At 47.1% G+C, this 26,280-nt stretch overlaps 1 protein-coding gene across 1 annotated transcript in view; it reads right to left on the bottom strand.

Moving 5' to 3' along the window:
* FBXO34 (F-box protein 34) overlaps positions 1-24,865 on the bottom strand; it is a 137,824-nt gene extending 112,959 nt beyond the window's left edge. Inside the window, exon 1 of the mRNA XM_078659843.1 lies at positions 24,642-24,865. The gene's annotated coding sequence lies outside the window, so the exon portion shown is untranslated. The remainder of the gene's footprint in view (positions 1-24,641) is intronic.
* Positions 24,866-26,280: the final 1,415 nt, after the last annotated feature.

Below are 26,280 nucleotides of genomic sequence, written 5' to 3'. Positions count from 1 at the left end.
TGACCTTTTAGTACTTCCTTCAATTAATTTTGGTTTTATATGTGTTTGTGATCCACACAGAGCGGGGCTCCGCAGTACCTGAGCTATTGCCGGGTGAGGTGGGGCTGCATTCTCCAAAACATGGGGTGAGTGTTTTTGTACCTAAGGGGCAATCTGGCTCTTTTGGGAATTGTTATTATCTCAAAATAAGTGTGGAAAGTAATGGATTATAGACCATTAATTGCGAGACCTTGCTTGGTATCTGAGTCTCGCCTAGAGAGCTTTCTGCTAATAGGCTTGTTCTCTTTTTCTTCTTTTCTATGTGTGTGTGCTGTATTGCGAAATCCACTGGTTCCTCCAACAGGAAAATCTGAGGAGAATCTAAGGTGAAATTTACCTTTTTTTAGTTTTCCTTGTTTAGCACTAATTAAGCAGTAGCAGGTTAGGTCCTGAAGAAGCAGCGAGTGACCCCGGGGCACAGGTAAAAGCTGCAGAAACATGTCGACCGTGACTTTATAAACTGTCGAGGTAGTTATTTGTTCACACTACCTTTTTGCACTGTTTTTAGAGAGTGGGAGTTGAAGGTTGTTAATAAATCTATTTTCCTTCTCCTACCCCTTTTTAACATCACCACTTTTTTGAAAAATTCTTATTTTCATTATTTTCATTATTGAGCACTGCTTATTGGTTACTTCCTGCCACCGACCTGTCATAAACTTCATTGGGCATTGGTTTCCACCATGCTATGCCTGATCGTATATGGGGTCTCCCTGTGTACTTATGGTGGCCTTCCCAAATGATGAAGGGCGGTACAGGTTGGAACCCTGATGGGAACACTGTAACTAACGCAAGGGTGTCCTGTTATTGATTTTGCAAGCAGCACACACAATTTTCTAACCCTCATTTTTGAGCAGGTTTTTGACTGAGTGTTACTTAGTAGTTGGTGTCTAGTACTTACGAGGGACGTAGCACTCTTGGTCATTAAACTTTCCCTCTGACCCTCCCTAGTGTAGTTCGTAGTCAATGTAAGCTGCACATCTTTCTGGGAGGATCATGAAACAGAAATGCAGGTTAGGTTTCTGTTCGGTCCATGATCAGTATTGCAGAAAGCTACACTATGGTGATTGTAAATTTTTGGAACGATTAGTTAAAGTTTCTCCTATCCATTTAGAATGCTCATTTCAGCCGCGATGTGACTATACAGTCGAATGGAATTGCCCAGAGGCTGTTTGGCAATTCCTACTGTGTCGACTGTTTGCTTTGGACACACGGTTTTGGTAGAGATCAAATGTGAACATACACATACCTTATTTTTCTTTAGCAGGACTGCAGCGGTCAACGCACCTTGGCTCCGCCGGGATTGTGGCTGCTCGCGGTGCAGGCGCTAGCTGCTAATGTCAAAAAAAGGGGCTCGGCTCTGGTGGCCAATCGGCAGCCTCCGTTGGGGAGTGCCGTGGCGCTGGACTCTTTTCTGCAGGGGAACGTCTGAAAAGGGTCTTGGGGGTTTGTAAGAGTTGGTCAAGGGGCCGATGGATCATGAACTTGCCTCATGGGCGGACAAAGGTGTCTTGGCCGTGGCATGCAAGTGCAAAAATCAAGCGTCATTTCCCGGGATTCCACGTCGGGAGCCCGGCCTGTTGCGACTACACGCAGTCTGCGCTAAGATTCTGTGGGAGTGGGCCCAGTTCGGGCCACTGGACATTGCGGCAGCCAGCCTCTTGATGGTCAGGGCTGTTCTTGCTGGGCCAGTCAAAATAGGCGCAGCTGGCCTCAAGTCCCTACGGCCTTCCCCAGGTGTGCCCTCCGACAGCCCCCTCATTGTTAGATACCTCGCATGGGATCTCTACTCCCGCCTCCCCGCTACCGGTGAAAGCTCGGGAACCTATTGACATAACAGCCTACTGTGACCTCCGCTGAGGCAGTCCCCAAAATCCTGGGGCTTTTGGGAGACTTGGGTGCTGTGGGGGAGTGCGAAGAGGACTTCAAACTGGGATGGTCTCTCTAGCTGGTGGGGTCTTTTGCAGGGGCGGCTCTAGGCTCATGGCAGCCCAGGGCAGGGGGCGTAGGTAGGGGGCCCCAGTAGAGGGGGGTCCGGGCGGGGCGGAGCCCCCCCCACCCGGAGCTCAGGAAGGTGTTTTAATAAAACATCCAGAAAAAGCGTTAGATGAACAGTACCTGCGGCTGCTCCTACCCTTCCGAATTAGTCTCAGAACTATACAATTTAGGAGGGGGAGAGTATTGCAACACACGACGTGGCCAGCAGTGGGTAGGGAAAAAAAGAAGCCAATCAGGAACCAGGTGGAAGGCAGGCACGGAGGCCAGTGAAGAGAGGGGGGGGCATGGTCAGGGTGTTTGGCAGTGGAACAGAGCTGGAGGCCGCCAAATCCTTGCCAGGGGCCGCCACGCAAATATGTATCCATCCTCAGAGGATTATTATATTAAGGATATATATTGCCGTGGTGGCCCCTGGGGTTTGGCGGCCCTGTGCAGGTGCACAGCTTGCACATGCCTAAGACCTCCCCCCCATCTGTTGAGACTGGGGTACCTGCGTCAGCGAGATTGGCCGTCATTGAAGAACCCCACACAAGGACTACCACTAGTCCAGGACCTTCTCTTTCCTTAGAGTGAACACGAGGGAAGCAGTGCCCACCATGGATACTCCAAGAGCCAGGCTGGACACTTTGAGACCACCAACGGGCAATAGCCGCAATGGAATCAAGGAAGGCCCAGTCTAACAGGATCACTAGGTACGTTACCCAGGCAAGGGGCCCAGCCAGGAAAACGTGGGGGAGAGATGGCATTGACAAAGGATGACCTCTTGGCCTTGCTAAGAGATTTTTAGAAAGAACTAAGGGAATAACTACAAATAGACTTTACCTCATCACTGGACACCCTGAGGAAAAACAACGCCCGGCTGTCCTCTCTTCAAGCCAATATAGACTCAGTGGGGGCTACAGCTCTAGACAAAGCAAAGTGCCTCGACCTCGATCACCCGGTGGCCGCACTAAAAGCAGACAAAACATTCCCTCCCAATTACAGATGGCACTCTTTCAGTGCAAAAACGTGGTAAATCGCTCCAGGCAGGATAACATTAGCATAAGAGACCTCAAGGAGGAGGCAGAGGGCCCCGATTTAGAAGCTTTTGTGGTGGGCATGTTTTCGAACCACCTGGGCAACAACCACTCTGAGGTGCGACTAAATAGGGTCCACACAGTGCGACCACAGAAAAAGGAAGAGGATAATCATGCTAGAGACATTTCAGAAAAGCTACAGTCTCAAGACAAAGGAGAATATCCTCCTCGAGTCCCGCAAACGAGATTTAATCTCCTTTCAGCAAGCTTCCTGGTCCCTGTTTCAGGATGTAGCCACCGCTACCCTGGTGAGAAGAGTGCAACTTAAACCGGTCAAAGAATCTCCGAAAGGAACATGAGAAATACAGAGGGACATATCCATTTGGCATAGCCCTTGAATTTAAAAACAAATTCACATCACTTTACCCAGTTGGAGGGAGCGGCGGTGCTCCTAGGTGTAGCTATCTCTGTCCCACAGGAGGAGAAAGGAGCACGGAGAGAACCCTTCCCAGACCAACCCTGTGGCAAGGCAGGTGGGCCCTGGCAACAGCAGCGCAGAGCATGTCGGTAGAGCAATTGAGGAGACGCTAAAATACCCCTTGGAGCCTCACTGCAGACTACCCGGGTGGGGTCTGGAGGTACGAATCTCGCTGACCTTGATCCAGACTTTGCCTGTGTCTTGTCCAGGCATATGATCCAGGTTGAATGGCCACCTCAGCCAGGAGGACTGATCTAGCAATTCTGCCCTGGGGCAGATGCTAGTGGGAGATATTGGACGCACAGTTTTCCCAGCAAGAGCCTGCAATCTTCAGCTTACTACTTGATTTTGCGCAGTCCATATGCAAAAATGTACCAAAGTCTCCAGTTATATGGATCAGATACGTTTTTCCAATAGTAAGGAGCTTTGGCTCCTAATTTCTATAGTTAAGGAGTTAGGTTTTGTATGCATGTCCTGAATTATTCGATGGGGTTGGTGGGAGGGTGTGGGGGGGGGGGGGCTGTGGGAGGACATGCAGACATACTAGTCTCCTTCTACTCACATATCAAACAAACCAGACCACAGAGAGGCACCCAGCGATGTGAAACCTATGGCGGTCATCCTAGACACCTGGAATCTTAGAGGCGTTAATTCCCCGCACAAATGGTGCATGTTTGGACGTATATCTTAGACTGAAGGCTGGAGTTTGCGGTCGTGCCGGAAATCCAAATAAAACACACCGAGGAACACAGGCTAAAACAAATCCTATCCTCCTATTTACAGGTCGTCTGCAAGTTCTAAACACAATGGGGTAGGCCCTGCTTTTTTGCTCCTCTCAAAAGACCAACGTTAAAACACACAGGTAAGGGAGGGTGTTGATGAATACCCACAATTTATGGCCGAATGTGAATCCGACATTTACTCATCATCTTTTTCAACCAGCTAGGGGGTTTTGCATAAGGCAAGATAATGGTAATGGGAGAGGTTATTCTCATTTGGGACCCAAATCTGGATAGCACTAACCCCCAGAGATAGGCACCTTCTCCTAACCAATTAAGCAACAATTAACACCACGTGGGCTCTTAGACACATGGCATCCATTCCACCCCACCACCAAAGAGGACACCTTTTGTTCACATTAACATAGAACCTACTCCTGGCTCGACTAGGTCTTTGTGAGCCAAAGGTTACAGCAGGCCATTAGGTCTGCTGATGTTCACCTAATAACGAGGTTACTTTGGACTGTCCAGGCCCAGAATCCTCCTTCCGTACTCTTTGAAACTGGACTGCCTCCTCCGGGATAAGCTCTGGACAACCGTTAGGGAGTACTTCCAGACAAGCAACCCCCAAGACACTATGATACTGCTTGGGACGCTTTCAAAGCGGTGTTAAGGGGGAAATTAACATCACTTAAGACTACTCATGAGACAGAATACCAAGGAACGCTTGGCACTGGAGTAAGAACTTCTCCAAGTGGCAAGAGCTCACAAGGAACCCCCCACCCTTATCCTTCAGCGGAAAAGGGCTATGCGGAGGGGCAAACTTGCAGCCATATATTCCAACAGAGCAGAACTCACCCTTTTGCTCCTTAGACAGACCACGTAAGAGAGGGGGAATAAAATAAACACCCATCCGGCCGGGCAGTTAAGAGAGAAACAGGAAAAAGATTATATAGGCCCAATTCAGGAATCAAATGGGGACTTGACAAATATGGAGATAGGGAAGGCGGGGAGGTTTCAAACTTTAAGACCTTATACACCAAAGACACAAACCCTGAATAAAACTAATATCCGACTGACACTACACTTCCTAAAATATTGCCAGCCCAACAGGAACTCCTAGATGAGTGCACTCAAGCAGACGAGGTCCAGAAAGCGAGGGACTCCCTAATACTACACAAACCCCCAGGACCGAGAAGGCTCACGGCTCAGTCCTATAAAACATTTGGTTCCGACCCAACTCCCCACCTGACCACACTAACTCCTTTGCAGGGGCGTAAGCTGTAACCCCTTCCATGGGGGAAACTCTCATAAAGGTAATCCTAAAGATGGGGAAAGGCCATAGTAAATGTCCGTCATACCAGCCAAACACAGAGTTAAATCTGAATGCAAATCTGTACACTAAAATACTAGCTAATGGACTGGAAGACGTCATGCCAGATCTGATCCACCCAAACCAGTCAGATTCCATTGAAGGGCGACAAACATGATAATCTTCGGCAAGAGGCCCATTTCTGGAAAAGCAAAATTTTGGGAGGGAGTTACCCCTTTACACGGAAAAGGATTGGGTTATGGTAAAAACAAAAGCAAAAGGTTTCCTTTTTCCACAATTTTATCAAGGATAATTATCCTTCACAGGCCACTCGAGCCCTACCCAGTACTAATTAATAAAGTCTTTGTGGAGTTACCAAATGTACAGACTTTTATCTACTTATTCAACATGAGCACATACTAACACATGAACTTAAAATTTCGTGAATTTATTGAAAAAGCAATCCAAATAAAACATTACTGAAGTCATATTGTAGATCATTTCAAAATCAGTCAAGTATAATTCATTACAGAAACGAATTATACTTGTGTATGTTTTTAATGAAAAGTTTTTAATTATGATGACTGATTTTGAAATGATATACAATATGACTTCAGTAATGTTTTGATATTTGGATTGCTTTTTCAATAAATTCGTGAAATTTTAAGTTCATGCGTTAGTATGTGCTCATGTTGCATAAGTAGATATAAGTCTGTACATTTGGTAACTCCACAAAGACTTTATTAATTAGTACTGGGTAGGGCTCGAGTGGCCTGTGAAGGATAATTATCCTTGATAAAATTGTGGAAAAAGGAAACCTTTTGCTTTTACCATTTCTGGAAAAGGCCACCAAGAAAAGGACACCCGCAATGCTATTTGCATCAGAGGTCGAGAAGGCGTTCGACTGGGGGGGGATTGGTCCTTCCTTTTTCTCATGCTGCAGCAATTTGCTTTTGGGGATAAATTCATTACCCAGATGTAAGGCAACTATGCTCACGCTCGCTCGAGAGTCCTCATTTACTGGGCAGTCGGACTACTACTTGTTGGAACCAGGCATATGACAGGGGTGTCCCATTGTATTTGCCCTAAGCATCGAACCCTTGGCAATCAAAATAAGGGATTCCCCTCCAACCCAAGGCATTCACTTTAAGTGGGTGAATCACAAAATGTTATTCTTTGCATACGACGCCCTCTTAACCTTCAGCTCCTCTCAAACATTGCTGACGGCCCAGCGGAAAGATCTCCAGGAGTTTGAACCAGTGGCATGATTTAAGATCAATCTTACTAAACCTTTCCAACTTAATCCGACAGAGGAAAGTGAGAGATTGGCTTCCAATACGCCCTTCCGGCTAGGCATAAGGCAATCACATTTCTGGGCATCAAAAAAAAAAAAAGGAAAAAGAAAAAAAAAAATAATCACTTGGAGTGAAGGATTTAAACATGGCTAACTATCCCCCACATCTCCACCTACTGCAACAAGACCTTAAGAAATGGACCCCATTATACTTAACCTGGCTAGGTTGTAGGGCGGGGGCAAGAGCTTTGCAGTGGCAACTGTCATAATTTGGGGACCCTCAAACTAAAATCTGTAAACAACCTGCCTACCTTCCGTAAGGCTCTTAAAACATGGTTGTTTAATAATTAGTACAGCATTTCATATCGTCCTTTACGGTCCACACTGGTCTGGTTAACTCACTTTTTCTTCCACTAACAGTGTCTCAGCTCCTAGACACCCATGGGTAGTAGTAGCACGCTTTAAAAATCACAATTTCATTTCATTCAATTTCATATAAACGCTATAAAAATTACAGAAGTCGATAGGCAGTTTTTAATTTCCATGTGCTCCATGATCGCCACCTTCATATGGCAGAATCACAGAGCCCGCCTCCCTTATAAAATCCAGACTCTCCCCCAAAACAGAAGGTGGTCTGGCACCTTCTGATTTCCCCTACTATGATAAAGTGGCAAAACGCAGAGTAATCACAGAGTTGTCCTTGAGTAAGTCGGACAAAGATTGGCTCCACATCGACAGGGCAATCATGGGGAGAACAATTTGCAGGTCCCTAAAAATCCACTCGCAATGTCGAGGGAGATTTTATCAGTTCGAGCTATTTTTAGCATTTATTCATCGTGCTGGTGAATTAACTTAAACTGGAAGGAACAGGTGTTCTGGTCATTTAGAAAGTGAATGAGCAATAAAGGCATCTTTAAATCTTGTTTTTGTCTTGACACATTTGCTGTCTGTTCAAGTTCAGAGGTCAACTGTCAATTTGTCTTTCTGCTACTTGTTGCTTATCTGTTCCTGGAAAACGGTGTTTACTTTTCTCTCTTGTTATAGTTAATGCTTTTTGTCAAGTGAGTTATCTGGAAATAGTGAAACAAAAGGCTGTAAAATGTCACTTTTTTTCTAACATTTAAACAGCTTGTAAATGAATAGTACAATTATTTCAAATTATATCAGGAATTATTAAATTACTTTTTGTAATTCAGAAGTGTGGTGCAATCAAAGATTTACATAGGAGCAAACAAATCAGAACACTATACTTGGTGATGTGCAAACGACAAATATTTGCACAAACTATTTCCAGACATTGTACACACTATATATTTTGAAAACCACGTCAGTGGGAAATTCAGTGGACATTTCAATGTAAAATCTGCTGATTGCAAATGAGTGTGCCGCTACTTTACGCTTTAGTTATGCATTTATTAAAAGTTACACTTTTTAAACACGAGTTGAGAAACATTCCTGCCCCCACAATGACGACAGTGAGATTAATGAACTGTGGCAAGTCACCGGTCATGTGTATCCTATATGTGGCTAGATTTATATTATATATGGAGCAAACGTTTAGTCCATTAAATAAAATAAAAAGTTTTCTGTACAGCATAAATGCTCTACTGGCTTATTTGAAAGTGCGCTCATATGTGATAGAGAAGAAAATGGCATCTCCGTACTTGCCCAGGACAAAATAATTTGAAACTAGTTTATGGGTCAAGCTCATTATAATTAGGTGGAGTAAATTATTATCACCAGACCTGAAGGTCTAATAACATTTTGGGGATTTTTGAAGGTCTGAATTTGGGGCTTCCTATGGAAACCTAAAGCTAAATCACCAACCTAACGCCTATCTAAGAATACCAACTAGAACCACGCTGAAGAACAGGTTGGACTGATTACCTTTCCTATACACCCCTATTCAGTTTAGCAAAAGCTTGCACTAGTCCGAGGCCCCTTTGATCCGTGGCAGGAGGGTGTCATCTCCAACTTGTTTCACCGCTGGGACATACTTTCATTCAACAACTGTTGCTGTGACTTCAATTTTCCTACTACAGAGCTCTACCATTACACTCAACTCAAACACTGGGTAACACGACCTGAGATCAGACAGGCAGCCACAAGAGACTTGCTACCAATAGAGAAATGTGTGTGCAAACAAGGGGGCTCCAGGGGCAGTATCTAGTTTCTGTATTCTCTCCTGGCCTCTTCGGCCGATGTTTCTACTTTGAGACACAAAGGTCTCTGGGACCAGATCTTGTGGAAGTCTATTACTGTAGATCAATGGCTGAAATTATTGAGGGACATCCTGAGGTTTAACAGATTGCTAGGCTTAAGAGAAGCACACTATAAAATACTTTACGACTGGTATCTGCACCCTGCTTAGCTTCACAAAATATATTCTGAAACATCTGATAGATGCTGGAGGGATTGTAGTCTTCCGGGCGATTTCCGCCGCCACATATGGTGGGTTGCACCAAGATTCGACATTTTTGGAATGAGATACTAGGTCAAATGAAAGATATCCTGGGTTACCCCTTACCCCAAACACCTGACTTTACTCTGCTGAGGCTGCGTGCCCCTTACCTTAAACACCAAACAGTTGGGGATAAATCCATTATGTGGCTCTGTTTAGGGGCAGCCAAGATGGCCCTGGAAGCAGCCTGGAAAAAGCCAACGGCCCCCTACATGCCCCAGTGGCATGCTAGTCTCGGGCAGAGCCTTACCATGGAACGCTTGACAGAAAATCACGGACTCCTGAAAGGGCTTGGACTACATATGGGTATAGCGTCTGGTGGGATATTGGTCTGTGGGTCTCCCACTGTTCTTCTGCCACACACACACACACACACACAGGAACTCCACCGGTTCCAGGTTCCCTTGCTGTTGCCCCTCTCATTCAGCTTTGTGGTTGGACGTGGCCCCCAGCTCTTAACCAACAAATTTTAGGGGATACCTCTATCGCACTGTACATGCAAGTTTTTTTTGTTTCATAAGATCTTTCCCTGTTACAGGAAGTTGAGGCGGGGAGGGGGTTAGAATGGGATTCATTATAATGCTTTTGTAATGAGTCACAAGACAACGCCGCTACCCTCCTTGCCCTTAACCCCGGTCGCACTCCACAATGCTGCAAAGCCACCCCAGGACACACCCATGGACCATTCACCTGCCACTCCTGCCAGTTTACCTGCATCAGGACTCACACCAAATCCACTTCCTCCAAACACAATTCCGACTAACCACCTGAAGTGCATCCTGCTGAACACCCGCTCGATCCACAGACACGCCACTGAACTCTGGGACTTACTCGACAATACATCGCCGGACGTCGCCTTCCTTACAGAAACCTGGATGAACGCCTCATCAGCGCCGATATCGCCATAGCCATCCCGGATGCTTACAAGATCATCCGAAAAGACCGCACCAACCATTCAGGAGGAGGCATCGCCATCGTCCATAAGAACACCATCCGAATCACGACCAGCTCCGACGATAACATCGCGACCGCCGAACACCTTCACTTCCAGATCCACACCGACCCCAGGACCACACTTAGAGGCACCCTCCTCTACAGATCACCAGGAACCCGCACACAATTCAACGAAGACATCACTGACTTCATCAGCCCACATGCCCTCACATCCGAGAACTACATTCTACTGGGAGACCTCAACTTCCACCTGGAAAAGAAAAACGACAGCAACACCAACACCCTTCTGGACAACCTGGCCAATCTCGGACTCAAACAACTTGTTGACACCCCCACCCACTTAGCCTGACACACGCTCGACCCTATCTTCACCTCCAGCAAACACATCTCCTTCGATCACACCACAGCTCTCCATTGGACGGACCACAGCTGCGTTCACTTCAGCTACAAAAAGACCTCGACCCACAACCCCCCACAACCCATTACTCGAAGAAACTGGAACAAAATTACCACCGACCAACTCTTCACATCACTTAACCAAAACTCCCCTGCCAAATCATCAGACCCAAACCAAGCTGCCGACAAATTCACACGATGGATCACCCACAGCGCTGACGAATTAGCACCCTTGAAAAACCACCAGATCTAACAAGGTAGCAAAAAGGCCCCCTGGTTCAACGATGACCTTAAGAAATCCAAGAAGCTATGTCGTACCCTCGAGAAAACCTGGAGAAAAAACCCAACCACTGACAACCTGACCACCCTCAAGGACGCCACCCGCAAACACCACCAATTGATCCGATCCACCAAGAAATCAGCATTCAAAGATCGACTCGACAACAACGCCCACAACAGCAAAGAACTATTCAACATAGTCAAAGAATTTACCAACCCCACCGCCGACACCAACGATCACTCCCTCCCAAGACCTTTGCGACTCTTTATCCTTTCTTCCACAACAAAATCGCCGACATACATAACAGCTTTGAAAACCAGTCCGAAGAACAGACCACTCCACCCACCCCCGAACCAAAACAGCACTCTCACAACCTTCCATCCACTCAGGCTCACCAACCGACCCATGTCCCCACCACATTTTCAACAAAGCAGGCTCCATCATCGCACCCCATCTCCGCGATGTCATCAACTGTTCCTTCAACTCCGCATCCTTCCCGGAAAGCTGGAAACATGCTGAACTCAGCGCATTGCTGAAGAAACCCACAGCAGACCCCTCTGAACTTAACTACCGCCCCATCTCACTCCTTCCATTCCCTGCCAAAGTCATTGAGAAAGCCGTCAATCAGCTCGCCGCCTTCCTTGAATCCAACAACTCCCTCGACCCCTCACAGTCCGGCTTCCGAGCCAAACACAGCACCGAAACCGCCCTCAACGCTGCTACAGACGACATCAGAACGCTACTGGACAACGGAGAAACAGTTGCCCTTATCCTACTTGACCTCTCCGCCGCCTTCGACACAGTCTGCCATAACACCCTCATACAACGCCTCAGCAACGTCGGAATACAAGGAAAAGCTCTGGACTGGATCATCTCGTTCCTCGTCGGAAGAACCCAGAGAGTCCGCCTCCCCCCTTTTAGATCAGAGGCCACCGAAGTCATCTGTGGCGTACCACAAGGATCATCACTCAGTCCCACCCCCTTCAACGTTTACATGAGTCCCCTCGCATCCATCGCGCGACAACACAACCTCAACATCATCTCCTACGCAGACGACACCCAGCTGATCCTCTCCCTCACCAAAGACCCAAACACCGCCAAAACCAACCTACACGAAGGAATGAAAGATGTAGCCGAATGGATGAAGAACAGCCGTCTAACACTAAACTCGGACAAAACAGAAGTCCTCATCTTAGGATCATCCCCCTCTGCCTGGGACGACTCATGGTGGCCACCGGCCCTGGGTACAGTACCCTTACCTACAGATCACGCACGTAACCTGGGCTTCATCCTAGACTCCTCCCTCTCAATGACCAGACAAGTCAACGCCGTCTCATCTTCTTGCTTCAACATCCTACGCATGCTCAAAAAAATCTTCCGTTGGATCCCCACCGAAACAAGAAAGACAGTCACCCACGCACTGGTTACTAGCCGACTGGATTATGGAAATACCTTTTACGCCGGAACCACAGCCAGGCTACAGAAAAAACTCCAACGCATACAAAACGCCTCAGCCAGACTAATACTGGACATCCCCGTCAAGCTCACATTTCCAGTCACCTGAAAGACCTCCACTGGCTCCCCGTCACAAGAGAATAACGTTCCGCCTCCTCACCCACGCACACAAGGCCCTCTACGACCTAGGACCCGAATGCCTCAACACACGACTGTCCTTCTACACACCCACCCGCCAACTACGTTCGTCCAATCAAGCCCTCGCCGTAATTCCGCGCATCCATAGATCCACCATGGGAGGAAGATCCTTCTCCTACTTAGCGGCCAAAACCTGGAATTCTCTCCCCACTCACCTCCGCCTTACACAGAACCACCTCTCATTCAGAAAGCAGCTAAAAACCTGGCTTTTCGATAAGTAATGCACCCACCCTCCCTTAAGCACCTTGAGACCCCCTGGGTGAGTAGTGCGCTATACAAATTATTGAACTTGAACGTTGTTTGAAGAAAAATTACTGTGCCTATTGATGTATGTAACCACTATGTGGGACACGGATCTGGATTATGGCAATGCTCTTTGAAGGTTTCTTTTTTTTTTTTTTTTAGATGTCATGTTAGTACTGCTTAGTGTATATGCCCAAGAAACTACGTTTGAGGGAAAAAAACTTCAGACAATTGATAAGAGTGTTAGAGGAGGGACATGGTTGTGAAAAAGTTGTAAGTAATGAAGAGAATCGTGAGCAAAGCACCAAACACATGGTGACATGTACCTACTCAGTGTGTCAAGATACTATCACACATCTCAGACATGGCACAGCACCGTACCACATTCAAGTAAAATACAACACTCTAGGTCTAGTAGACTTTCTGCCCCTCCAGGACAGGCAGATTGGAGGCAAACCTGGAAACTGCCGCCAACCCCCATAGCCCCCCCCCTCCCCAATGGGAAAGCACTATAGACTTCACACTCCTGTACAAGGGAGCAAAAATACGGTATAGGACTTAGAGGTGTTGTGGCCCAAACTCATTATAGGACAGCCCACCACCCAAATGATGAAACAAATATTCCCTGTCATCTACTGAACATCCTGCCCCTTGGGGGTGGACAGATTGGGCATGAACGTCAGAGGGGCTAAAAGTCTGTATTGGTCCGTGTGTGCGGTCAATTTAACATGTAAAGGGGCGGCTCCCCGTTCAGTGTTCCAGGTGGTCTAGGGGTGTGGGTACCTTTTCAGGAATTGCCATGCTGATTCCCCAAGAACTGTTCTGCAACAGAAAGGAATCACTAAAAAAGAGAGAGCAACCACTTTTCAACAGTACCTCTCACAGGACAAGGATTGCTCAAGCGAGTGAATTCTGCAGCTGTGCACAGCTGCTCGCACCAGGGTCCGAACGGCTCCAGGCTCTTCCAAAAAACAAGCATTGACAAAGCCAGTAGGCCTCGTCTTTAGGAACTATGGGCTTTACCAATGGTATTTAACACCAAATTTGTGCCACATGGGAAAATAAAAAAAAATAAGTTATGATGCAGCAGTCATGTTATTTTGTAAGCATGTGCACCACAGGTGTGCCACTACAAAATGACAAGTTTTTATAGTGTAAAATAAATCAGGGTATGGGAAACTAACATGGGGCAGAAGCAAGACTAAGGGGAAAGGACGTGAATGAGACGCAATGGCTCAGAGGAGGGTGCAGTTGGGGTGAACAAACAGTCAAGCAAGGTGAGCATAGGCGGGGAAAGCAACATGGTCGAGAGGAAAAGTAACAGCTGAGAAAGGACTGCGAAGCCGGGGGTGGGTCCAGAGATTAGAGCGAGGGCGTTCCAGGTCATGTCTTGTATAATATCCTTTTAGTGCCTGCTTCACTCACTGATCTATTCATGTGTCACTCACATTTTGCTTCCGTCCACTATAACGGAGAGAATAGGACAATGTGTCAGCTCACTACACCACCAGCGTCCATGCACCATGTCTGCATTTTACCTGATTGTATGTGCAAAGCCACTTGTAAAATAGCTACATTCAGTGCCAGTGCTGAGAGTCTGGGCTGCTGGCCCACTGCTTTATACATTTGCTTATATTATTAGTTTTGCATAGGTTTGCAAAAGACCTATTACCAGCGCTTATTTCTCTCGAACTAAAAAAACTGAAACCGGCAGAACAGGCTACGGGCAAGGTAAAATAGCACTGGTTACATTGCTAATCATGCTTCTGCTCCCTGTTCTGAGATGTTGGTATTGCGCCCTATTACGATGGTCTGTGTGTTGCTGTAATGAAACTCAATGGAGAATATCCTTCACAACCTTACGTTATCGTAGCACTGGCCATGAACATAGTGCGGTAAAGTGACGCAACTTTTTTTTTTTTAGCTGATTGTACCTGTGCCCGTTCGCACATAGCACAGACTACATATTGTACAAGTTACCAAACATTCTCAGAGCAGTTTTAAACACAGTCGTGATTCTAGAAGCATTAATAAACACACTAATCTTTTATTGATGACTTTACCTGCCTACTGTGCACAAACCAAGTAGTGCTGAATATAACAAAATACCACCTGTCCCGGATGTCCAACTCTGAAATACGGTCGCTTTTACAGACCACCACTATTGAAGCCATGAATAAATAACAGAGCAGCAAGACCATCGGTTTTAAAATGCATTAACGCCTATCCAGAACAAGCGGTCTTGAAAAAGGAGACAGAGGGCGGCGTGAGAGTGCGGAGCGAGTGGGCACGCGGCGGCAAAAGTGAAAGCAGCTGCAGCGTCCACACGCTTTGTGTGCCCGCGAGCGATACGCTGAGCGCATCACGAGAGAGGTAATCCAGATGTCGCCTCTGCTCGTGCCTGTGCGTGTAACCGCATGCTCGAGGCCACACAGAAAGCATGTGGTCGGATTTTTGAATGCCACTCACTAAATGTCGCGCCAGAGCAGTGCATGCGCTGGCTCAGGCGAGACCTAAAATGGTGACAATTACGTACAAACAAGAACAAAATTTTACTTCACAGAGTCAGTTTAGAGAATGTAATCGTGAACCGGTCCAGAACAAACAAGTTAGCAAGTCTAGGTTCTCAAGGGCAGTGGGATACAGCTTCTCTGTTGTGTGCCAGACTTTCTATTAGGTAGAGGCAATCTAATTAGGAAAACGTTCCGACCCTCAAAAGTTGTGGTGCTTACTAACATAATGGGTCTTCATCAGGACTGGGTACGAAGCAACCTGGAGTTGTACGGTGCCACTTAATTGCAAGTTGTAACAGATATCTTACAAAAAGCCATGCATTTCTCCAGTGAGCTACTGGTAGAAGGTCACTGTCAATAATCAAAGAAAATTGAGGTACTAAAAAATGCACAGATTCAAAACGCAAGGACTCACTTTCCACAGAGGACTCCATTTTCAAAAGTGCAAACACAGCTCTCTACCAATGACCCTACAAGTTTCCCGGGGACTTTATACGATATCCATTACAACTTGGGATTAAGTGGCACCACACAACTCCAGGTTGCTTCGCATCCAGCCCTTATCAAGCCCCATAATGATGTTGTATATGCCCCTCAACCTTTAAGGGTCAAAAACACAGACAATCAAATTAGATTGCCTGTACCCAATACAAAGTCTGGCACACAGAAGTTGTAGCCCACTGACCTTAACAACCGAGACTTGCGCATTGATTATTCCAGACAGGCTCACCATAACATTTCTCTAAAACTGACGCTGAAGTAAAATTTTGTTCTGGTTTGTATGCAAATACCTTTTTTTCCCCACTTGATGCACTGCACAAGAACATTCACTTTGCTCCTACAAAGCAGCCTACATTGTTGTGATTTCTGTAACGTAAACCTAAAACCATTTGAATATACCAAAAGATGGTAACTAGACCCATGTGTGCTTTGTTGTTTTGTGTTTTAATGTGCGAGATTCATACCTTGTGTATACAGTTACTAAAAAACTGTTGATACAATATTAATTTGGCTCCAACTGGAATAACTTGTGCCAGCCTATAGTGGTGTATTTTTCAGGGTACAAGTGGGGGTCTGGCTGCCTACAACAATTCAGCCAGGAGACAGTCAGCATAAATTTCACATATTTGGAATCCTAGAGAATGGAGGCATCCACAACAGGGTGAGACAACATCCAACCCTTCCATGCCAGCGACTGCAGTACGCATAGCTATCACAGTCATAAAACAAACATGGAGCTCAACAACTCTTTCGATTCTGGAATACCTCTGCCTCACGATGCGGCTTCAGTCAAGTTTTTCCCCCAAAAAATTCAAACTGCATGCTAATGTCTCAGCGGAACTTGCTCTTGTACAAGAAGTCTTGAGTATTCTGGGAAACACGCCTCAACATCATCTCAGAAAGTGGAAGTCTGCTCATTCACGGGCATATGAAGAGCGGCGGATGTGAAAGATATTCGCCTCCCACTAGAGAGTGATCTATGGACCAAATGATCAACTCTGATCTCATCGGAGTCTGTTATACGAGGGAAGACCCGACTGCTAGCGCTTAGGAAAAGATCATTAATATTGTATTGTATTACATTCTTGGTAGAATAATTAATTTTTGTGCCATATCTGATTAATAAAAGGGCCACTCCAATAAGATGTCCTATTCCATGTATCCTAACCGTTAATTGCCTCAACACTTGATTCGTGTGTTTCATGACTGTCTGGTTCTGTCCTTTTCTTATCACTAGCCTGACTGGTCTAAAACTAATGTTCTCCAGTCATAACATTAGGCCTAGAGGCTGCCTTCCCCAAAACTTGCAGACCCTTCTCCCCTTATTAGTGCTCCGATCAAACATGTAGGTCTTACTCTGAATCTGGCAATTTCAATGTTAATGAACCACCTGCCTTGGATAGCAGACTGGGATGCCACACCCATCAGCGGGCAACACCTACTGTTTTCTAATGGTAGGTTTGCACAGTACTCATTATTGGAATCTAGAACTTATGTTTGCTTCAAAACCTCGTATATTAAAACTAAATGTTTACTTAAAAACATGAGTAGCAGGATACATTATTTGATCTGGAATGACCACTAATTCACGAAAACTGATGTGACCATGAGATGTCAATATTTACTTAAAATATCCACGGAACCACTTATTGTGGTATAATTACTGAAACCCCCGTCTAATTTGAATGAATCTAAAGGAACATCTGTGTGGCAAGCACATATTTATCTTCGGCCTTGCTTAAATTACAAGACTTGAGAATGTGCACTTTTGTCAAGCTTATTCTAGTCAGTTTTGAACATATGCTCTCAAGCCATACCAAATAATAAGAAAAGCATTTTCAATGCAATGGTTTCGCCTTTTGAAAAGTTTAAGCTATTGGCATTGTAAATGACAAAATTTGTATTTATGTATTGGTTTTGAAAACAGATAAATAAATGGCATTGTCATTTACAATGCCAATAGTTTAATATCTGGCAAATGCCACACAAAAACACACAGACCCCCACACACAGACCCACACACACCCCCACACACACCCCCACACACACACCCACACACAGACCCACACACAGACCCACACACAGACCCACACACACACACACACACACACACACACACACACACACACACACACACACACACACACACACACACACACACACACACACACACACACACACAGTGACCAAGTGGTCTCACTAGTGGTGTGACACTTTGAGCCAGTTCACCTAGAGAAAGGAGCACATGCAGACCTTCACTTCACATAGACAGGGGCACACGCAGACCTCCACTTCACAGAGACGGGGCACACGCAGACCTCCACTTCACAGAGACAGGGGCACACGCAGACCTCCACATCACAGAGACAGGGGCACACGCAGACCTCCACATCACAGAGACAGGGGCACACGCAGACCTCCACATCACAGAGACAGGGGCACACGCAGACCTCCACATCACAGAGACAGGGGCACACGCAGACCTCCACATCACAGAGACAGGGGCACACGCAGACCTTCACATCACAGAGACAGGGGCACACGCAGACCTTCACATCACAGAGACAGGGGCACACGCAGACCTTCCCATCACAGAGACAGGGGCACACGCAGACCTTCCCATCACAGAGACAGGGGCACACGCAGACCTTCCCATCACAGAGACAGGGGCACACGCAGACCTTCCCATCACAGAGACAGGGGCACACGCAGACCTTCCCATCACAGAGACAGGGGCACACGCAGACCTTCCCATCACAGAGACAGGGGCACACGCAGACCTTCCCATCACAGAGACAGGGGCACACGCAGACCTTCCCATCACAGAGACAGGGGCACACGCAGACCTTCCCATCGAGAGAGGGGCACACGCAGACCTTCCCATCGAGACAGGGGCACACGCAGACCTTCCCATCGAGAGAGGGGCACACGCAGACCTTCCCATCGAGAGAGGGGCACACGCAGACCTTCCCATCGAGAGAGGGGCACACGCAGACCTTCCCATCGAGAGAGGGGCACACGCAGACCTTCCCATCGAGACAGGGACACACGCAGACCTTCCCATCGAGACAGGGACACACGCAGACCTTCCCATCGAGACAGGGACACACGCAGACCTTCCCATCGAGACAGGGACACACGCAGACCTTCACATCGAGACAGGGACACACGCAGTCCTTCACATCGAGACAGGATTACACGCAGACCTCCACTTCACATCGAGACAGACCTACTCTTCAAATAGTAGTAGTGTGTTGGCGCCTCTCTGAGCACTCGTCTAACTCCAGAAAACAGCGAGACTCCAATACAGTCATATATGCACCTGGAGCCCCGGGTCACACTACAGACTGCAGTACCTCATGCCGGAGCCGATCCTTCCACGGAGGCTGTCACCCACCTCGGCAGAGATTGCCCGCTGTCCTCCCTCGGACCCAGGGCCAGAGTCTGCACGAACTTCGGCAACTCTCCTGCCCCGTCCCTCGCCCTGCCCGCCGCTCACCTCTCCTGCACACAAGGAAACGTGTCGCTCTGAGGTAGGTTTGAGCGAAGGAAGAGGCCAGGCTGTGGCAGAGGGACACCCCCAGCCGGGGCCAAACTGGCGTCCAGCACGGCCCAGTCTGAAGAGGCACAGAGAAGGAGCTGCCGAGGAGGAGAGGCGAGGCCATAGAGGGCAGGCAGGATTAATGGATGGAGGAGGGAGGGACAACGGAAGGGGGCAGTCACACAGAGGGCACCGTTTAGAAGTTCCTCTGACACGTATAGTTGATTAAACTTCTTTATTGACATACACCAATAATAAAAGATAACACTAGTAATCACAACAGGCACGAAGAATCAAAGGAGGGGAGGGACATAGGAGGGCCAAGGAAGGGGGGGTGGAGCAAGGAATCTTTTTGCATGCGAGAAAAATGGTTGAGGTGAAAGAAAAGGCAGCCATCACAAACCCAGCTACAGACTTAATGGAGATTGCTGCAAGCACAGCACAGAAACCAGGCAATAAGGCATCTCGGGATTTGAGTGTTAATTAACTGGGGCGTTAAGGAGATAGGGGGTGGGGAGGGGCAGCAGTAAGACAGGAAGAGGAGGATGGCGGAGAGCCAGTAAGGGCCGGGGCGGCGCCGGTGGAGAGAACCGAACCTTCCCAGTTAGGAGACGGACCGGACAGCGAGGGGTCGGGGCTGCCAGCAGCAGAGACCTAGCAGAAGCGCAGGCTCCCTCGCTGCCCGGCGCAGACACTCCCGGAAGGGAGTCTGGTCGCCAACTTGTGTGTGAGGAAACCCACTTCCAGAAGTGGCAGGACTCCGCTTCCTCCTTGGAAGAACACATGCGTGCAAAGAGGGACCAAAGTGCGTCTGTGTCTGCCACAGAGGGGACACGGCAAGCCTGGAAGACAGGCACCCAAGAGGCCATGTACAAAACACAGCAATTCCTCCACGGCGAGCCTGGAAGACAGGCAGGCGCAGGCAGCCAAGACTGAGCCATGTACAAAACACAGGGACAGGCACACGGACAGCGGGAGGGGGGCGGGAACGGGCACATGGAGGTAAAGACGGAAACAGAAAACAATGCTGCTTACCTGATCGCAAATGGAAAGTACTTCCTGGCAACTTCAATCTCGCAGCCCACTCCTGCAAAAGACACTTCGAAACTGACCAAAACATGACGAAAAAAAAAAAAGCAACCGCTCGCTGCCGCACGAAAATGGGCGGGATGAGTAAAAATCGCGGGAACACCCACGAATCTGCTCCGGCCATGACGGACAGATCTCTGTTCCAATGGCTAGCCTCCATTTATGGAGCTAGCCAATGGAACAGAGGGGCGGGACATAAGCACACATACTCTAAACATAAGATTTCGCATGCGCGAAAGGCTGCTTGCGCAGCTTTCGACAGGCGAAACCTAAAAAGTAGCATCAGCTGTGCCAAGAATCACACACACCTTGTGATAAGCCAACACGTGCCATATTAGTGCAAGCTATTGGATAGCAGAGGTCCCTTGCATGACTTGGGAGACGTGTGGGAGGGGGGAGTGTTCATCCCGGCTCGAGTTCACCATAGCAAGGTTGGTGCACAGAGGCTTTTTTGGGACAGTGTGAGTCCCAGTGCTGAGCCAAGCACACCATCCTTTTGAGACGTGTGAATGTTACCTCACTGGGCTGTAGAGGAATGACAGTGATGACAGAGAAAATAATTCCAATAGCAGGACATGCCCGTTTACCTCTTAACTGATCGGGAGATGGCCTGTTAGCATCATGTTGCATGCATGAGTTTGTTTACGTGTGTGGAAAATATGCCTGGAGTGTGTACATGCAAGTATAATCATAGTGCCTTCAATTTCGTATGTGGAAAAGTGAATTCACCAACATATGTACCTTAAATGCATATGTTTTTACTAAGTCAATGTAAATGTTCATGATGCCTTAACATGTGCAGTTGTATTTTTATTAATCGAGTGTGATTTTGTTTTCAAACATGTTTGAAGACTACTAAGATCCTAAGCATCTTTACACAGATTTTAAATTAATTCTCATGTTAGTTCATGGTGTATGCTGCACATTTCTACTGAACCATTCTAGTGAAGCGTATCCTTGTTCTGAAGTAGGTATAATCAAAGCAAGGACTTTAGAAAATAGTACTAACAGTGCTAGTGTCAGCTGCATCAGTTTCTCATGGTCTTCTTGCATTTTTCTAAGGTGATCTTGGCGCCTGTTTATTAGCAACTATCTAGAAGTGTCATGTCCCCAATTCCATTGAATTATATGGAGATTTTTTTTTATAAATGTAATCATAATACATGGAATTTAGAATTACATGCGCCTACTGATTATGGGTGAAGCTCTGGCCTGTTAAAACAGCAACTGGCTTCCTTATTTTGAATGGTAGTAGAATATTTGTGCATTAAAGGCATGCTAGACTTTTGTGATATCCTAAGTGCTGGGTTTTCTTTTACGTATGCTATAAAATCAAAGTGGGATCTAGGTAGGAGTGTAGGAAGGGCCCAGGCTTTCAAGTGTGAAGTGCAGGACTCTTCTTGCATATTCCGAAGGATCTTTGTAATGGATCAGACTGAAGAGTATTAAGGAGAAGAGAAAGCAGGTCCCTTTGAAGCTAGAGAAATTCTCCATGTCATTTCCTAGAATCTTGTCCTGTGGAATCACTGCCCAGCCTCCTCCTATCTTGCATCCTCTGGACTAGTACTTATAACCTGGGGAAAACTGATCAGTATTCCAGGAGGGGCTGCTGCCGAATAGACCCCACTTTTAGTCAGAGCTAGCCTACTGCTTACAGGACACTGGAGGTTCCCTTGCACAAGGAAGGAGCCGCTCTAAATGACACAGGCTGCGTAGAAGACCAAGTGAGGCAGATTAGCGTTCTCACTACAATATGGAGTAAGACCTGCATTCTTGTGCCAAGGGGGAGGTCCGGACGTGTCTCCACCACAGAAGCAGCTACATAGACACCACAGGCTGTCGCAAAATCCGTAGAGAAAGGCATTCAACTGTATCATACAGCACCAAGAAGCATTCAAAGCACTAAGATCCAACTGCCCCAAGATAAGCGAACAGTTGCAAGTACCAAAATAAGATCACCAACCTCTGAGAAATGTGCACCACTCCAATCAGGGGTGAGCAGCTAGCTTGTTTAGGTGTGTGTAGGGGGCGGAGGTGTTGGCGAGGGTTCAAGACTAGACCCAAGGAAGAACTCAACAGCAGCATCCCCAGGAAAGAGAGCACCACTGCCACTTAGCAACCGCCTCTGTGCTGGTACTGCTCTGACTTACCCTAGGTTGCCAGCTCGGCTCTTTTTGAAGCACGATCTCAACTGAGGCAACGACTAACAGCCCTGCATGGTAGGACATGCAGTATGCACATTCACCACAGATCAGCTATGTTGGCAGGCACTCCATGCCTACATGACAGCACGGACAGCCAGGTATTGTGCCATTCCACATCAAACAGAAGGGGGACGGTGGCAGCATTCAAACGCAAATCTGTGAGCAACAATGCACAGCAAGCTGCTTTCTACTAATAGACTCTTTAATAACCTAATACACTTTACGACTAAACACTGGCTCAAAAATTACCACAGGTATTTTTTTATCCACCAGCACCAACTTTAAATGCCCTCTGTATATTATGGTGTAGTATTTTGAGTTGTGTGCAAAGTAGTATTACAAAACGTTTTCATAAACTAAAGTACTGCGTGGACAGTAATTTGATTCTTATGAAGTCTAGAGTATAGCCCCACACCACCTAAACTTTGGACTACTCAACTTCTGCAGCCTGGGGGCCATGCTCTACAGCGTTGTACTTGGCGCTCGGTGTTTAGATCTATAGTAAGGCTAAGCAAAGTTGTCAAAATCTGAGCTCAGTCACACACCCCTACTCCTCCCGCCCTGGGACTCCTGAAAAATCCCCCACACAAGATCTTACATTTGTTACACAAATCAGGTGAGATTAAACAGTATGTTCTTTATGAATTTCAGTCTTGTGGTGTTGAAGAGACTGTGCACCACCCCCACGTTTTCTCCGCCAGTCACAGGAGATGTTAGCTACCACATGCGCACTTTCCTGCAATAGATAATAAAGGCCCATTCTCTAAGACCCATTATTGGCGTAGTTAGCTGTCTCTTCAGTTGCTGGCACACGACTGAAGGGTAGCACTGCCATCCAGTATCATCACTCGTGCACATGGTCAGATAGGCAGATTGTGCAGTGAACAATACTGAATCTGGCCCGGCATCTAGCAGTGTGCCTTTGACAGAGCCATAGACTGCATCTGGATCTCACTGACCTGTCGCTTCCCGTACCTCTGGTTCCGTTCAGCTGGTAGAATCAGAGATTGAATGCAGCAATATATGCTATGGGATGCGATGGTCTCTTAAAGGAGACTTATTTATTCCGAATTAGCTAGGGGCCTTTTGGGTCTCGAGACCCGAGATGGAGCAAATCCCATGGCATAACTGTGACCCGGTATATTTTAGGTTTTAAGCTGTTCTAAGTCATTTTTCTAGACCATTACACCAAACAAAAAAATAATTTTTGATGTTTATTACAAAATGGAAAGAACTATTCTACTTCCGACAAAGCTTCATTCAAATCCTCACAGAGGAAAACTGGCAGCAATGCAAAACTCGGAAAACGCTATTCTTACCCACAGACTTTACGTTTAGCACTTTTCTATCAAACAGGTGTCATTTTTTTTTAAACAAACACAACGGAACTCATTTGGTCAACCCGAAACGCGGCTTAGCAGGCTCTGCTAAGATTTGAACGTGGCCTGTGCTCACTGGGTGGCACACAGATCTGAGCGACAGATGCTTAACTGGCAGAGCTATCTTTACATTTGCTTTTTGATGCAATCGAACACGTCACCACGGGCAAAGGCAGTGCGTGAGGCTATTAGGAGCTACATCGACACGTAAGTAACAAGCGCCTCAATTTACAAGACAGTTGTTGCCCCAACAGTGGCAAAAAAAAAATACGAAAACAACCAGCATGTAAACCATAGTAAAGAGTCGCCTGCGGCCTCCACGAGTTGGAACTGGACACCACCAAAGAACTAGAAGGCTTTAATTAGCAAAACAGCTCCCCGGAATTCCGTGGAGACACAAACGTCAAGACCAGCTTTGCTCGGGACTGCCCTTCCAACCCTGCCACCCTCTGCAGTGGAGAGGGTGGGGACTGCAGCAAGAGCTCCCTCCTTCCATGCCATGGTAGCGGCGGAGAGATCAGTCAACAGCCTTTGCGCGTCTGCACCCCTAAAAAGCCCACACCAACATACATACCTCTGCACTGGCCAGAGACGGGGCCCCGAGCAGGCCCACCTCCCCCGGCTCCGCCTTGGCGTGGGGCGCCTGGCTAGGAGGGCCGTCTCGCTACTCCAGCTGCTCAAACAAACCACTCCCGTAACGTCACGTACGGCTGCTTCCGCCACTGAAAATAATCCCGCCGCTCCCAACCGAAACCAAATTTTAATCCGCAGTCGTCTCCGTGACGTGCCCGGGCGGCTGCGCGCATGCGCCTCTCTGCGCTGGCCTGCTATCGGGCACTTCCGAGTTCCCGAAGAAAACCTTTTGGGGAGGAGCGTGGGCTTTTAATAGTCTGTTAATCACAAGGTGTTAAAGCACACCTCTTGAAAACTTCCTTTTCCAATCGCCCAAACGACACGCAAGGGAAGGCTGAGCAGGTATCCTTTTGATTTTGTTAGTTCCGTAGTCCTCAACCGTCAACACCAGATAGGAAGGTTAGGCGCGAGAGGTAATACATTTAAAAGTACAACAATCACTGGCAACGCCAATATGCCCAGCCTTGATGCCATTAACATTTTTTTTAATTTCAAACATATGCCACGAAAAGAAATCATGACATCTCAGAGTGACAGTGCTGTGAATACTTGATTTTTTGCTTTGTATTTCCACTGCTGTTTTAGTATACTTTGGAATACATTTTGTTGCTTTGTATTATTTGTTGAATATACTGCGTTGGAAAATATTCCTTTAACTATCCATGGAACCTCCTAGGCAGCTTCTACACAAAAACTAGGAATACAAATGGGGAGATGAACGGTAAAAGTATTTCAAACTGATAAAGAATAATATAACCAATTCCCCCTTTTCCATTGGAAACAATGCATCATTGCTTTGGTGCCGATAGTTTAAAGGCAGTATTATCTCAACAAATGAGAGGGTGGTTGGTTATGCCTCCAGAACGCTCAACACAACTGAAAGGCAGTAATCAAACGAGATCTACTGGCATGTTTTTCGGCTGTGAATCATTTTAGACATTTTATTTGGGACAACAAATGTACTCTTCAAAGTGATCATACGCCCCCTTGTCGATATCTTGTCACCAGGGAGAGAGTTAAAATGTACGGTCGGCACCCATTGCAAGGTTGTGTTCAAAATTGCAGACGGACTGCTTTGAGATATTGTATGTACCTGGCAAGCATTGCAAATGCGCAGGTTGTTCATCTAGGTTACCCTGTCCAATATGTGATGCTCATGGGTATGATGACAAGGTTTTTGATTTGGCAGCGACTCTTGGTGTTTGTTTGTTTACCGAACTGGTGCTGGATTATCCCCGTGCTGTTTTCCCCGTCGTGGCTGTCTGGAGGCAGTAATTCTGTGGAGGACCCTGACCACTAGGACCCACAGCGGGAGCCCGGGACTGCGAGGACCAGCATTCCCTGCAACACCCACAGCTGGTGCCTCTTCCCGGGCGTGCCCCGCCTCCTTTTTCGGACTTAATTGACATTATCACCGCGCATCGCGGGACATAGCCCGGGGCTAAGCCCGGGCAAAGGGCGGGCCGTCTGTGGTCGGCTGAGGTTGGGTTGGGCCACCCCCCTTATGTTTTGCTGTTTCTGTCTACCTAGGGAGGAATTGTTGTTCACCTTTAGTCCCCCTTTAATACCTGTTGGCCTCC

Source organism: Lissotriton helveticus, chromosome 9, assembly GCF_964261635.1.
Source record: "Lissotriton helveticus chromosome 9, aLisHel1.1, whole genome shotgun sequence".
Taxonomy (NCBI): domain Eukaryota; kingdom Metazoa; phylum Chordata; class Amphibia; order Caudata; family Salamandridae; genus Lissotriton; species Lissotriton helveticus.
This window is presented reverse-complemented; position numbering and strand designations above follow the sequence as displayed.